The 16,817-nt window shown below is 36.5% G+C and overlaps 1 protein-coding gene across 39 annotated transcripts in view; it reads left to right on the top strand.

Annotated features, from left to right (window-relative positions):
• Positions 1 to 16,817, top strand: part of RBFOX1 (RNA binding fox-1 homolog 1) — a 1,284,179-nt gene that overhangs the window by 1,170,694 nt on the left and 96,668 nt on the right. The window lies entirely within an intron of this gene.

The following is a 16,817-nucleotide window of genomic DNA, read 5'->3' as shown; positions in this document are numbered from 1 at the left end:
AATGTTAATGCTGCAGGAATATAACATGGGTGTTCAGTGTTGCACTGTACAAGCTTGTTGGTGCTGATGAATTGCCTTGTCAGAGCAATGTAACCAATATTATGAAATCTTACTGTGCTTTTTTTTCCTCATACAGATGTCACAGTGACTGAAGGAGGATGTATGACATGCTGTGTTACTGCCTTAGGACCAGAATGTGTTGTCTGCTTTGGTGCAGCTGAGGGACTAAGGGGTTTACGTTGCTTGTCAGGGCACAAGGCAGCCTATTGGTGCATTATTGGGCTGCTCTAATCTGATTTGGAATGCAAGGCAAGACTTCTGTGTTTTCTCTAAAATTTCTGACATTCTACCATGATTCCTTACATGAGGGAGGTTGAATCACATTTTCTACTACTCTTACAGGGTAGCGTAAACAGTTTGAAATAGAGAGCTTACACGATTGCAACCTCAAATGACAACGGTATTTCTTTATATTCAAGAGTTCTTTAGATTTGGCAGTGGGCTGTAAGACAGATATTTCTAAATGTGATTCCACTGCTTAAATCTAGTGTGATTTTTTCTTTTCTGTTGAGTTTAAAGAATGGACTCCTCCAAGCATCTCATGAAAAGGCGGATTTCATCCTTGCTACCATTTTGAGAGATTTTGCTAAATTGCAATTATTATTTTTTCCACTTTTGCAGAGGAGGAATTGAGCAGGAGTTTGAATAACCTGCCAGAGGTAAATCTGTGACAAAATACATTGTGAAAGCTGGCTGTCCTAAGCCCAAGTGTCTAGACTGAGAGATGGTCCTTTTCCCATAACAACAGAACACTACTGCTGAGTTTAATTTTCAGTGGATGTGTGCTTTCGGAGCATTGAGTGTTGAATAGATCGCAGTCTAAGCTTGAATGCTGTCTTTCAGGAACATGAATAAGGTTTAATTTTCAGACAGACATACCAGTCAGACTGTTTGAAATTAAGATCTCTTTGTCCTGCACTCTCCCCCCCTCAGGATATGTGGTGGGATGCTACCACATTCAGTGACAAGATGCCTCTGCTCCTTTGCTTTAGCATAGCTTCCAGCTCACTTCCACAGAGGAATGGGATTGAGGAGTCAAAGATTGGGCATGATATGATAGGCTGCTGCCAGGATCATGGCAAAGGTCAGGTGACAGGGGTCTCAAACTCCCTGTATAATGCTAAGTATTCAGGCTTTCTGCTGTGTTACTTAGCTTTACAAATACAGGGACCTGTGGCTGTCGAAAGAGAGGGAGACTGGAACCAGGCCTTTGATATACTGAGTTGCTGAGTTTAAAACCTGCACTGCAAAGTCTTGAGAAAAGCAGCAAGGGTGGCAGGAGATCACAATATGGGCAAGGAGCGTGAGGGGAGAGTGACTGGTAGCATCTTGTTGGAAGAGGGCACTCTAGATAGCAGAGCACCTCAGCAACTCCTTGTTCTGTTCAAAGTGTAACAAAGTTATTTATGTTTGAGGTTTTTTCTGCAATAAATGCAGCAGGCAAAACCGATAGTAATCTGTATCTCAGTAAAATACAAATAAGCAGAAATCCCTCAGAGGTTGAGACTGAATTCTTGTTCTTTCAACCTGCTAAGTGTGCAGAAGGCAGTAACAGAGCAGGAGATACCCTTTTCCCCTTCCTGTGGCGCTGTTCCCTGTGGTCTTCCTTTCCTCAGGTGCCTGTGAGTAAAAGGGTAATGGCTTACCCTTCACACAGCCCTGATACAGAGCAAAGAAATGACAGGTTCAGATCGTCACTGTTTCTCTTGGGGATGTGCTCAGCTTAGGCAGTGGTGTTTGTTAGCCATAAATTTCATGGGAATGTTTGTAAGCTTACAGTTTTGCCTTGCTCATGGTAGTTTTCAGTATCTCAGATTTCATACTGGTTTGCCGGAAAAAATATTTGCCAGCAACTCTGTATTTGTGCAATGTTTATACAATACATTAATAAACCGCAGTTCTTTTTCCTCAAATACACTATGTGTATGGCATGGGGCCATCTAGCGCAGCATATGTACTGTCTGAATTGCTATGTTTTGTGGGTTTGGTTTTTTTTTTTTGTTAAATACAGAGCATGATATGTAGGTGGAGAATCTATGACTTCATAATTGCAATGATTCTTGTACCAGGAGTACCTCTGTATTGTTTTGCTATGATACACTGTTGAACATTGCAGAAAGTGTAACAGCTATAATTGCTGATTCTAAAAAATTCTTATTTTACTTTAGAATAAAATTTGCATGAGGTTTTCATCATATTGGCATGAGACCGTATTGAAGGCATTTCGTAATTCTGTGGCTAGTTGTTTTCACGGAGAGTGGAAAAATAGTTTTGCTTTGCACTATTTTTTTTGTTAAAAATATGGACTGTATACCAGAGTGAGTTTAAATTCAGGCAAAAAGAAATTATAAATGTTCCTAAACAATGATAGCTAAAATACAGTCCTGTATATGAGCTTTCAGTTTGATAAATACTTACTTATGAGGTCATAAATACTTGAGGTACAAAAGGTTAATGTAGTGTGAAAGGCTGTAAAACACAGCAAGCAACCTGCTAGATCATAATGATGCATTAGTACCTTTCACTGTGAATGCTGGTGGTTATAAAATCTTTGGGTTGAATTTATTCTGTAATACAAGAATGGAAAGCCAGAGTATCTTCACTGCGTAGTTGTACTTATCTTTTTATATTTACTTCTCTTTGCTAAATAAATAAATAAAAGATTCTCATCTGCTCCTAAGTGCCCACTGACTGGAACTGATAAAACCCCTCTTTTTGACTAATATCATTTATGAAAAGTGTATGTCAGGTGTTGTCTGTATACTCAGAATAAGTAATAAAATAAAGTAATACTCTGTTTTTTTTGCCTTCTGCGTATTAATAAGTTTCCATGCGATAAAGTAAGCAATAATGCATAAAGGAAACAGAAGTGTTATAAATTCTGTAAAGCAGTAGTGCAATTTACCTTTGAAGAGAAAAAAATACAGTGCTAAATTCACAAAGTAAGCATTTACCGAATGATAAAAATTACTTTATCATAATAAACTATAGTATTTCTCTGTCTTAGAAGTCCTCTGCAGTTTATAATTGTCCCCAATATGCTGATGCAGCTAATATTTCTCATTTAATATCTACCTCTGTGAAGTGTTAATTTTCATGCTTTGGTGATCATTGCTTTTTACTGAAGCAAATTACTTTCTCTTACTCCTATATCAGAGCTTATGACAGATTAGGATAATTTTACTGTAATTAATCTTTTGAGTCAGTTCCACTCTTTTCAATGAAGTGCCATGTCTTGGCCAGGCTAAATTGAAGCACTTAATAAAAATCTGAAATCAAATCGGAAAAACTTCTATTTTCACATTGACTATTGGTACTTGCTTTCAGCCTTCTCTGCTCTCAGATTACAAAAAGAGTATTTTACTTTCAATTTATTCTCTCAGTGAAGTAAAGATATAAATAGTTTTAGGGAATTAAACAATAACAATGTCTGCAGGAGAATATTTGATAGGATACATCCATATTTTTAATTATTATTTTTAGGTGCTGAAAATAAATCAATTTTGTTCTTACTAAAATACAAATTAAAATTTGATAGTGTTTGGATTGTGAAAATATATCTTCAATAAATCTCGTATTTTTAGTTTAAGACAATATTTAAATTTGCGAAGAGCACAGCAAGCAGTTTCTGCTCTGACAGAATTAGTACGTAATACCTCTTAGAGAATAGGAAGTGAAATACACATCTTGTAAAAGCCTCCATAAGGTCTCTGAAAATAATGTCTGTCTTAACAAATTTTTAGATGGTTTATTTTATTTGGGGACAATCAGTCAAGCTAGAAATCCAAATAACAAAACTCTCGTAGGCCAGTGTATCAGGTTATCAGGTTACAAATATATGACTCATATTGTCAAATGCTGCTTCATATTGCAAAGTACAGGATTTTGATTATAACACAAAAAAAGTATTGTGTATTACCAACTCATACTTGTATATTAGGTTAAGAGGCTTTCTCTATCATACTTCTGGGCAGAAACTTGCTTTGTTTATTTTGTTTGTTTGGGTTTGTGTTGTTTTTTTTTTTTGCTATAATATTCTGGGACTCTCCATTCCATTGAAGCAGCCACAGCTGTTGTGTCATTCTGATTGACTGGCTGTGTATTTCAGTAGTGCCTCTTATTTTGAATTAAATATCATCCTCATGCTACAATAATCATGGATATTCTTGATAGGATTGCATGGGGGAACACAATTAACCTTTTCTTCTACCTTTTTACTTAAAGGAAATAAGAAAAAGAAATCAGTGGCCTGGTTTCTATTGTAATGCATGCACCCCACAACGTCTGTGAAAGCCTCTTCACATGAGTTAAGTCAGGTGAGACAGACCTGCTCATATTTGGCTTGCAATTCATTTTCTTTCAGCTGAAGTCTTCATCTGACATTCTAGTTGGAGAAGAGTAAGAGTACTCAGTATAAGTGTTAATAAATCTATATTCTTCATGAATTTATCTAATCTCATAACTGCAGTCATTAAAACCTACTGGATGGTTATGCAAATAGCTGAAGGAATAGCTGAAGGAATTTCAAATTGACCTACTATTTGTGAGACTTATTTTTTTGACCTGTTTTGCTTTCTTTGATTCTGGAAATAATTAAAAATGCTTGTGATACTTTAGCTGTTGCGTAATCAAGAGATGTACAGTGTTCTAGAGCAGATGATTTCTTTACCAAGGTGGAAATAAGCAGACAGTAAAGGTTGTAATTTACTATTTTAGTTATAAATCCATTTCCAAAAGTGTGGCAAAGAATTTTGACAGTATTTCCTTTAGAAGTAGAGGAAAAGGGAAGCATTACAAAAGGAGATGGTACTAAATGTAAATGTAATTTATGTCATATTTCTGTAAGCTGTTCTTTTATCTTTCTCTGGATGAAGTCAGTTTAAGTAGTCTTAGTTTATTATATTTATAAATGAGTTTTACTCCCAATAGCTATTAATTATTGCTGCAACTTCCTCTGATATTCATGTCAAGTTCCCCTCACAAAAAAAAAAGATTGCTTATCCTGAATTAAATCTGTGTTCATAGATTTTAAAAAACCCTATGATTTGCTCACATTCCTAAAGTGCTGTATGTACAGTGTAGGCTTGGTTGTCAAACTGAATGACCAAACCCTTTTTTTCAAGTAGAATGAAAATTCTATACTCAGAAAAGAGCGAAAAAGAACCATTAAATTGTTTCTTTTGATTATATGTTAGATGAAGTTCAACTCATGAAGTTCACCAAAGCCAAGTGCAAGGTATGGAGCATGGATTGGGGCAATCCCAAGCACAAATACAGGCTGGGTGGAGAATTGTTTGAGAACAGCCATGAGGAGGACTTTTGGCTGTCCACTAACCTACATAGATGCTTTACTTGTAAGGATTGGTGGGACTTTCTTTTGCAGGTTTGAAATACATTGAAGAAAAAGGAAAAATAATTCCTTAGGTTTCATGAAGGATTGGCTTTGGGGTATCAGAAATTGGCATTATTCCCACAGAAGGTTGTGGCTGATATGCTGTAGTATTCTTTTGCCAGTTTTCCATATGTTCCTTTTTCCTTTCAGTTGGTGTAAGAAAGCAGACTCAGTTGTGGTTCAAGGAACCTGGTGAGCATTACAGCTTACAGTTACTAATATGTGAAATAAAACGCATAGAGAGAGACTTACGTTACGCAGGTTCAGGATAAATGGCAGGAAGGATATCAATGCAGAAAGGAATGAAAATCCTGAGAACTAACAGATGATGCAGTAATCATGATTTTGCAAAAAAGAAATATATGAATATATTATGGATTTATTTACATACTCTTACATTGTATATTATATTTATGTAAAGAGGATCTGCAAGGGAGGAATATAGGAATGTTAGATATACAAGTGAGATAAAGGGAAAATAGTGTAACTGTGCAAATCTGTGCACAATGAGGAACGTGATTACGCTGGAGTGCTTTCCTGGAGCATATTAATCCTTCCTCTCTGAAGAATATCTTGTTTGTTTGAGTTATGGCCATCAGCTGCTAGATGTTGTAGAACAGTGATGGGGAAAAGTGACATACAGTTGTCATTTGCTGCCAGTGTGTTTACATAGTGTTGATTCTGCTGCAGTTTCAAGCAAAGTTTTCAAGTCTTTTTGTGTGCAAGAGTTGTTTTCTCTTTTGCAACAAATCATTGAAAACCTGGTTCTCAGTGTGTAAGGAGTATTTTATATACCTCAGGAAGTATCTGGGCGCACAAACTACATCCTGCAAGATCATTGTAAGGATTAAGAAATGTGTAAATTTTGACCACTTTTTAGTATTGCGGAGATTTTCATGAGGCACTCAGTGTGACAGCAGGAGAGGAAAAGAGGTGTCTTGATTTGATTTTTTGTAAATAATTCTTTAAAATGCAATGCATGGAAAATTTTTTAAAGTGCAATTTTTTAAAACGCAGTGAAAATGCAGGTGAAGACTATTGTAGAAGTCTGTTAAATAATTTTGTGAAATAACATATATTTGGCATATACAGTGGAGAAAGGAATGAAAAGCCATGTCCTTATAAATGCATAAATAGATGTGGCATAAAACCAGATAGGAATTAACTGAATAATGACCCCACCTGCACTTAGAAAAAGAGATATAGAATACTTGTAGAGGTAATCCTGGTATTTTTCAGGAAGATCAGGTTCTCACGTGGGCTAATGGAGAGAACTTTCTTTTGAGGGGGAAGCTTTGCTGAATAGTTGCCTTTCTAGACAATTTCTTGCAATTTTTTGAAGTAATTGATGTCAGATACTGGATCAGGTTAAGCATTTGCATGATTACATTTGTTAATCCTGGTACTGGAAACAATACTTTTTTTCAGAAGAAATAGAGTGTGCAGAGAATGCAACAGTGGCCCAGATAATTGTAATGAGCAACTCAGAGCTGTTGCTGATATTTTTAGATTTTTTGGTGTGTATGTGATTTCGTATAAGTAACAACTAAACTGATTTTTGTTTTGCGACATTGTGAACCTTAAAATGCTTCTGTGTTTCAGAGGGTTCAGGAATTGACTCCTTGGGCTAAGACACGCAAGTGAGCAAATGGGAAGTCATAGCAGGAATTCAGAGGTCAAACAGTGGAAAACCTTTCATCATGCTGTCACATTTTCTTTCTTTTCATGAGTTTGCAGTGCAGCAATCAACCATTCTCTCTCAGCATGAAACTCTGCTCTCACAAGTTCACTCAGCAGTTGGTTATGTCAACAAAACTCTCACAAAAAAAGGACTTTACATGCATGACAAGTCTAGTTCAGGGGGGGAATTCCAGGAAGCAGGGTACATTGATTCCAGCTGAGGGTAAACATTGCTTTCTAAACAACTCCATAGCCAAACCTGCAAATATTCCATCTAAAGACATTTCTTTCCTTTCTTGTAAAGAAAGCAGTGTCCTTTGAAGCTATGTAGCATAGTATTTCATTAATGATTTTTCACTTGGAAAAATGCTGTTAAATGTCAGCATTGGTAGTCACAGACTGTAAAGAAATTTTTGTCTAGATAGAGCCTGTTGCCCAAAGAAAAAATTAATATGCCTTATTGCAAACTTTTATAGTATTCACTTATGAGGGGTAATGCTTGCCAGAATTTTGAAGCTAATTTGAACATTTAAGAAAAGAATCATTCTATTTTATAAGTGATGCTTGTGCATGAATGCATGACCCCAGGTAAAAGTACAGTCACCTTCCTGTGTATTGAGTTGTGTTGTTTTGTGAATAATTTTTTCATATATTAAGGTAATAACTGCGTCAGATAAGAGAACTTATTTAGGGAGAGTGAGTGTATTTCCAGGTTATTGCCACAAGCTTTGCATCAGTCAGAATGTCTTGGTCTCAAGAGCATTGTGTCCTGATTCATTGCCAGTACGTGATTGCCTTTCAAAGTGTAACTTGGGAGGTGTTTTAAAACTACCATAACTAAGGCATATGTACCTGTAAGCTTTACAAAACATTTCTATATTTCTTCGTCTGTTTTACCCCTCTTCACTTAAACGTTGTTGTTACAGATATGCTATTTAGATCAGAGGTCTGTATTTTTGGATATTGAGAACATACCATATCCTTTCTCCATTAATACTTTCAGAGGAAGCATTTCAACTCCTGTTATATATAATTTATCTGTATAACTCTGTAATCCCTGAAGTTTTTCTCTGTGGTTAGGATAAGTTGCAGTTTCCAAACTGGCTTCAGGTGACCTAAGGCCATGCTGCCATAGAAAGGGGTAGGCCTATCCTCCAGTTTCCTTGTATTTAGCATCATCAATATGTTTATGTCCCTTTCTTCAGTTGTGAATTGGATCAGCTCACAAACTCATTTAATGAAGTCTAAGTTTCCAGCTGGATCAATGGGCCTGAACCAACACTCATCTGTACAAGTGCTGGGGTAAACACAGGGTGGGAGGAACCCGAGTCTCAAGGGTTCATGGAAGGCAGGACTTTGTGTCAGGTACGTCACTGAGACTTTATTTGATTGTGAAACCACACCCTTAGCATTATGTTTGTTTTTAGGCATATGAGAAAACAAGCTCCATTGTGAAAGAAATAACAGAAATTAATCTAGAATATAAATGGGCAAAAACAACACGAGCAAGTCATTTTTAGTGCTGACAGTTTTTTGTTGCTGGGATACTTTGATAGATTTATCAAAGAAGCTTGTGCAATGTTAAGCTAGAGTTCCCTTTCAAATGCTAAAAAACTTTTAATCAAAATTTGTATACTTGTTTTCATGGGGGTTTTGATACTTTTTCATTTATTGTCTGTTTGGATTTTACGTGAGCCTTTCAGGTTTAGAAAATAAGTTATTCTTTAACATTTCATTGAAGCTATTGAAGTCCTTTTAAAAAGCAACAAGAATTACATCAGAAATAATAATAGTGTCCTGACTAACAGATGAAAAAGGAATAACAAAATTAATTGAATATTTCTTTGTGCCTGTGTTTCACTGCTTAAGATATTTCATTTAGATTAAATTAATGCCTTTGTCCTTTGACCCCCAAAAGGTTTCCTAGTATGTCTGTGTCCTGGGTTCAGCAGTAGCAGTCATTTTTCTCTTTTTTAGAGTGCAGTGCTGTGTTTTTGACTCTCAGCCTGAGAACAACACTGATAACACCGATGTTTTTAGTTGTTATTCAGTAATGTTTATTCCGACCAAGTCTCATGCTCCGCCAGGGAGGAGGGGAAGCCGGGAGGAAGCAGAGACAGGACACCTCACCCAAACTAGCCAAAGAGGTATTCCATACCACAGCACTTCATGCCCAGTATATAAACTGGGGGACTTACCCAGAAGGGCTAGATCACTGCTTGGGTCAGGTTGGGTATTGGTCAGTGGGTGGTGAATGGTTGTATTCTCTTCCCTTGTTATTCCCCTTATCATTATTATTATTGGCGATAGCAGCAGTGGTTTGTGTTATACCTTAGTTACTGGACTGTTCTTATCTCAACCCATGGGAGTTACATTCTTTCCATTCTCCTCCCCATCCCTCCGGGAGTGGGGGGAGAAAGGCGGGGGAGTGAGCGAGCTGCTGTGTGGTTCTGGGTTGCTGAGTGGGCTTAAACCACAACAGTCTACTTTTTTTGAAGAATAAACCAAAATAATTTATTTTTAAATTACCATTTGAAAATATCACAATAATTTATTTTTTGTAGATGTAGAATGAACTTCTAAAACTGTGCCTATGTGTATGCATGTCCCCTCAGCTAATGAAGCCAGGATGCAGCAGAGGAGGGAACAGTTTTGTTAATTGTTGTGATGCTCATGGATAGGATCAGTAGGTGGTCAGAAATAGTTATTGAATCGATGGAAACAACAAAAATGCATTAAACCAACCTACTATAATTCCTTCTTCCATTTCAAGTTATTGATATGCTGATACCAATTGGATGTCCTTAACTGAACTTGGCAACTGCTTAGTTATTCCATACTCTACTAAAACCTATTATGAATATTCTTTTAAAAATCATTTCTGCTCTTTATACCAGCAAATTTTCCTAAAGTTTTGAGACAACATGTTCAGAATCCAAAACATTTATGGTTTCTGGTGATTCTACTTCAGACATGATTGATATGCTATTCCCTGTTATCCTGCTGACTATTTTAGACGAAAACTGATGAGCCAGCAATGGCAACATAAAGCACTATGTAAGGGCTATATTACATATTGTTAAGGAAGATAGATTGGGAAAATAATTAATGTAGCCAAGTTATTAATAACTCTGTGGTTGCCCTGCAGTACCAGAAACTTAAGAAACCTATCTTATTGCTCCTATCTGTCCTCAAAATTAATGATCTCTTATTTAGGCAGCTAGCTTTCTATGCATAAGCTATCACAGTAATAGCAGCACTTTCTTGTAGCCTGTGGTATAAGCATCCAGAATGCATCCATCTAGAAATGAAAGAAATAATCAGTACTGCTTTAAAGTCTTCAACCTGGAACAATACTGAGTATGCCGAAGCCCCAGAGCATGTTCAGTAGCAGGAACCATAGAAAGTGCTGAAGCAAAGCACAAAGTTATTCAGGTTCTATTTCATTTGTCTATAAATCAAATTAAGGGATTCTACAGGGGTATGTTTGTGTTGCAGTATATCTAAAGCAAATGTCCCAGCCAGAGTCAACCACCTTACATTCTCTTCCTGGTAGTAAATTGTATTTGATGACTCATCGGGGAATTCTAACATACAATATTCCAGAGAGGAGGCGGTGTCTTTTCTGGCTTAAAAATGGTGCACTGAGAGTGTCTGCTTCCTGACACCCTGCCCCTTCTGACAGGCAGGTCGCTGCGCACCTTACTCAGTAAGGTACACTTCTCTCAAATCATGCTGCCTGTGGAGTCAAGAGCTGGTGCAAGTCTTGCCCACATTCAGAAGGCATTTCCACAAGTGGCTGTTACTGCCAGGTGATCTGGATACTGAGTATCCCTGAAGCCGTGGCTCCACTCAGAATGCAGTGTTTGCTATTGGTGACAGGGTGAGTTGTGGTGTTGAGTCATCTTTCTTACTTGCTCAGGAAAGCTCTGGTGTCAGGCTCCATTACTGCTCAGTCCACATGCACTTAACGCAGAATGTAGCATATGTGGAACTGGAATAGTGTAAAGGCTACTCTGGTCCCGTGTGTCTGGGAGAAAAGAAATGTGAACTTCTTTGTCTGATACAAAACTTACTTAAGGCAAATACTTTCATTAGGTAGTTAGCGTTTTGGACGAGGTCATACAGAAGAGCAGCTATTTTGTTTTCCTTTGTTTCTAAACACCATTCCATGTACAGCAATTGTGAGAGCAATACAGCCTGCAAACTAAGCATTTTTATCTCAACTTTGAAAGAGGTATTTTATTAATATAAACAAAACGCACAACTGAACATCTGACATGCTTTTGCGAGTCATGAAATAGAAGGAGGACTGCGCTTATGCGCTAATAGACTGGACAGTAGGCAGTGTGATGGCTCAGTGCTTTAGAGACAGGACAAGATGGCCTCATGGAACAGGGACTTGGCTGCTCAGTGTGTTTCTTTTTAGAACTGTCAAAGTGTATGGTGACAAAGTAATTGCTCTGGTTTGTTTTCATTTGATGCTTTGGATACAAAATGTTATAAAGGATGTGAAAGCATTAATATTATATCTTTTGTAATCTGTGAAGTTAATGGGGATGGTGAAATGAGTTTGTCAAATATGTATAATATCGGGGTGAACTTCTGACCCAGCTGAAATAAAAAGGAATTTTACCACTAAAAACCAGAAGGGTCAGAGTTGACCCTGGAGGGTTTAAGTCTCAGTGTCTCAAACCAAGCATTCCTGGCATACGAAATATTCACAGTTACACTGGAAACATAGTAACTTTACCAAATGCAGTCATGATTAATCTATTACATTTTTTTGTGCCTAGTGGCAAGTCCCACATGTATGTGCAGTTTGCACTAGATCAGAACAAAGAACAGTGCACGTTGTCTTCAGAAATGGATTCTTAAGGGGATAAATTCATGTGGCATCAGCAGCATGCCTTGCAGTATGAGATATTTAGAATATTTTTATCTTTAGAATTAATTTGAAAAAATAATTTCACCTTGTAATATCCTGAAAGCAATAAGACTTTACTATTGATCTTTATTCATGAGAAAAGGATAACAGAGATGCAGCTGACAACAAAAGTTACCCTTACTTCTGGTAATGTTTACCACAGTTGTAAAAAACCACAAGAATTGAATTTTTGTCATGTGTACACCTATGTGTAAGCATTTAAGCGCAGACAGAGGTATCTGCCTAGGTAGCTCCTTTGCCTCTATGTTGTTATGCTTCTGGGAAGCACGTTGAAGAGCTAGGACTTTTCATAATATAAATTTCTCAAAACCAGTATGATTAATTAATCAGACAATCTACTTAAGAAAACAGGAAAGATAAAAACCCGTCATATTTGTCAGTACACTGCTTGTAGTATATTTGGGAAACTGTATTTCCAGGAAGTCCCAAACTCAGTTTTAAATTATTCTCTTTGGTGACTTTTTAATGGAAAGGTAACTTTTCAGAATCTGGATCCTTTTTAAATGGAAAATGTGCAATATTATCTAAGGAAAGTATGAAGTAGATTTACTGTGCCTGATTTTTTCAGTTTGCACACATTCAGTATTGGTTATATTTTTGCGCAGGATGCATATATATTTTTTTTCTGCTGAACTTTTCTCGATTGCTTTTTTTTATCAGGTTTACAAATCAAATCAAACAGGTATATTGCAGAGCTCTGATATTATTTTCTGCACTTATAGCACAATGTATTGAATTATGCTTGCTCATGTACTGCTGCTGCTATTCTCTCCAGATTGAGAGAGAATGACTGTGGGGGCTGTAAATTCGCTTGGCTTCCAGCACCACTGGTTAAATCAAGAGCCCTATTCAGGCTAGAGAAGAGACAGAGCAAGTGTTCATTACACAAATCAATTTGGTCAGAAGTACAGCATAGTGGGTATTCAGCCATTGCTCACATAATATTGTCAGCTTAATCAAATAATGCCTAGAAGACATTCACAAGCTCTTTCTGTCTCAGAAATAACTTGATTGGTGCAGCCGGAAAAAACAGGTGCTGTTTTGAGCTGTTTTGGTTTGTTTGTTTAATTTGATGAGTGTTTTAAAACTTCAAATTGTAAAGAACTTTACCATTATGCGGGTTTGTATACATGAGAAACTCCATGTAGTATCTCTGTTTGCCATTGAATATATAATATATATTTAATATACAAAAAATAATCTGTTGTTTTTCTTCCCTTTCTTTTCTTCCTGTAAATATTTTACAGGTAGCTCCTACTAGAATTAGGCTGTTCTTCCTCTAGTCTTGGTATGGGATTAAAAAATATGCAACTGCTTTGTATCTGGTTACAGGTTATAGAAGAGTGATAGAGACTTGGTAAAGCTTTTTCAAGCTATTCTAATACAACATATTTTCAGCTTGTACAGGAAGAGTTAATAGGTTTAGTTCAATTTTAGGCATTCCTACTGTTTATGTTCCATTCTTTAAAAGCTGAGATGGAAGACAGCATTCTTTCTGTAGTGGCATGCCAACAGCTCTTCTGTGACAGCATTTCATTACGTTTAAAAGAGGGTTTGAGGGTGAAAGATTCTGTCTACACCACCATTGTTTTGCGGAAAATGGAAGAGATTAGTCAATGAAAGTGTAATGCTTACAATTCCAGTGTAAAAGACAAACTGAATCTGGATGCTTTCAGTAATAGATGGAAAGGATACAGAAAATCTGTGTTTTCTGGGAAGAAGAATGGAATTGTTTTTTCTGTCCTAACAGTATGCATGAGGCCCTCACTGATTTCAGGTTTGCTGAACATTCTGGTGTATAATATGTGGTGCCACAAGTGCTAAGGATGGGAGATGGCACTCTTGTGTCCAGTCAGGAGTGACCTGGGAAATGGGTTTGTATTAGAGATAGATAAAGGTTTGAAAGCATAGTTCCCCTCCCTCCCCAGTCCGAAGTATGTATTTCTGGGGATTTAATACTGCAAATTGGGATTAGTAAGGGGAATTAATACTCTTTTCTGGAATGTTTTAAAAAATGTTTTCAGCTAAATTCAGGTATTTTACAGTATTTCTTCTGATTCTAGAATGTGTAGTGCTAGTTGATCCTGAGGCAGCACACTGCATCTTGTGTGCTTTGGGTGTGAGATGGAAGGATCTAAGACTCCTTGGGGCTCACTTGCCCCAGAAGGAGCCGCAGCTCTTTAAGGACTAGATGCACTCTTGACAGGTCCTTCAGGAGTTCAGCAGGGACCACTGCTTGCTCTTGGGCAATCACTGCACAACAGATATTATTAAGAGTCATGACTGCCTGTTGCCAGTTGTTAGAAGGAGCCTTTTCAACTACTTAGCTTCTAAAAACTTTCAGCATAACTGGTTTATTTCACTTCATGTAACCTCCTCTCAGTGAAAACAGAAGAACTGGTAGTAGTGACAGTTGTGGAAAAACTAGGCTGGCTAAAATAAATGCATTCTTATTTTAATTGATTTTAAGAACTTAGCTTCAATGTTAAGTCTTTTAAGAACTTGAGTGAAGTCTTTTAAAGAATACAAGATTTCTGTTTCTGCACCTGAGGTAAGGAAACAAAAATTTAGTGATTGGGAAAGATAAAGAATTTTTATACAAAGCAACAGATTTTATTTTAACTGTCCTGATGATGGATTTGGTTTCAGTGTATACCATATATTTATATTGCAAGTATCTTTTATGAAATTAAAAAAAAAAAAGTTTCTGAAACACCCTCTTTGGTTTGGGTTTGGTTACCTATAAGAATAGTTTCAATTTTAATTTCTTTTAACACCTATGCCTTCAGTAGCTCACTGAAGTAACGGGAGTTAATCTCAATTTATTTCTGTGCATGTGAGCATTTGGTCGTCTACTTTTGTATGCGGTATTTATAACTTTCATTATAAGTTTTAGGACTACCATATATTAATTTTTTTTAATATTTCATAATTGAAAATATGTGGTAGAATAGGAACCAGAATGCAGTCTGACTGCGTACAAAACTGCAGAGATGTAGCAAGGATAGTCTCTTATACTAACTTCAATTAATTTTTGAAGAAATATCAAACACTGGTCTTTAGATCCTCTAGCAATGAAAATATTCTCTTAAAATGTATTATGTATGTGTAAGATAAATTGCATTTTAGCTCTTTCAGTCCAGAGGGCTTTGAAACTTTCCTTTCTGGGATTTCACAAAATGCAGCCTGTCCTCTGTGTATTTTACCTCCTTGGTGTTACTGGAAGTTTTTGTATAAGCATCACATTCCAGTTTCAATTTGTAGTTATCCTTCTCCAGATCTGCTAGTCACATCCGTAGCTTTCTGGATGATAATATGTTTTGTAAAGAGGCTGTTACATTTTCAAACCCTTTAATACATCTTAAATGGCTTAGCTATGTTAATTCTGGCACAGACTTCTTTAAGAGTATTGACAGGTATTAATCTTTGATGTTGATGATTTTCTGAAGATTCTGATTTTCAGTCCTCACTGCCCAAACTCTGAGACATTCTTTGCTGCGACTTTAGATTTCAGGCTTCTGTGAACAAAAGTGGTAAAATCCAGACGAAATACCCAACAAATAACAGTGCTTGGACTTACTCACTTTACCTATTATTTGTAGCTCCTTCATTGTAGCATCATCTTCAGAAACCTCACTGGCTTTTTTGCTGGCAATATATCTGTTCAGCTTCTCACATGGAAGTTGTTGTTTTGGTATGCTAATAGTGCACAGTTCAAATCTCCTACTCCTTGTTTCTCATCATCTATGATGAGCAGAAATTACTTTTTTCAATTTGCATTTATACAATATGCTGATGATATATTTTCTTCAAGGGGCACCCTCTGTTCCTGAAGCTAAACAGCATCTTTAGAATTCTTTAATTCTCTTCAGATTCATCTAATTGACCCTAAATTCTTCTGAAGTGTTGTATTTCAAGTTTCCAGTCCCCAACTGCTCTCATATACCAAATTTCCTTCATATTTCTCTCCTTTTAAGGCCTGAAGGTATAAAGTAATCTCTGTGGTGTCTATGGATGGAACAGTTACCTAAAATCTAAATTTTTAGGTTTTTAGTTGGTTTCAGATAGCAAGAGATTAGCATGGAACATGTTTTTGTCTCTTAACAGCTATATACCATGTTTAGTATTTGAGAACATTTGCATTTGTGAGGGAAGATGATGTTGAATTTAACTTGCTAGAATTAGATTTATATGTAGCTACTGCTGATGTAAATTATTTATTCTATTTGAGTTCTTTTGCTTCTTTCTTAACAGGCTTATTGGTACTAAAACTGTGTGGTAAGGTTTATTTTATTAAACCACTTCTATTTTGCTTTAATGATCATCTCTTAAAAGAAATTTGATACTAGCCGAAAATGGGAGATTTCTTCTTTTGCTTTAATGAAAAGAAGTCGGAAAGATAAGCTGAACTGGAACATTAGAACACAAGAGGAAAATGAATACTTGGAAGATTAATATGGTCAGAAGGAGGAGGAAGGACAGAGAAAATAGAGTAACAGTTGTAAGGTGATCCTCGTAGTTTAATTCAACTATTTTCTTTCCTCCTCTTTTCTTGCAAATCCCATCTACCAATGCAAAAGAAAACATTATGCTGTTTCTACATACCTGTTAAAAATCTTTTTCTAGTGAATGTGTGCTGTACGCGGTGATTAATTTGGCAGTGTATGATATAATTAAAGAACAACTTTTAGTATTCTTCAGCACCTTTCAGCAGATTTAACTCCTTTTTAGTTTTTT

This window comes from Pezoporus flaviventris, unplaced genomic scaffold (assembly GCF_033815535.1).
Source record: "Pezoporus flaviventris isolate CSIRO_AGI_PZ_B2104156 unplaced genomic scaffold, CSIRO_AGI_Pfla_v1 ptg000078l, whole genome shotgun sequence".
In the NCBI taxonomy this organism is placed as follows: Eukaryota; Metazoa; Chordata; class Aves; order Psittaciformes; family Psittacidae; genus Pezoporus; species Pezoporus flaviventris.
The sequence above is the reverse complement of the archived record's forward strand: the minus strand, read 5'-3'. Positions and strand labels throughout refer to the sequence as shown.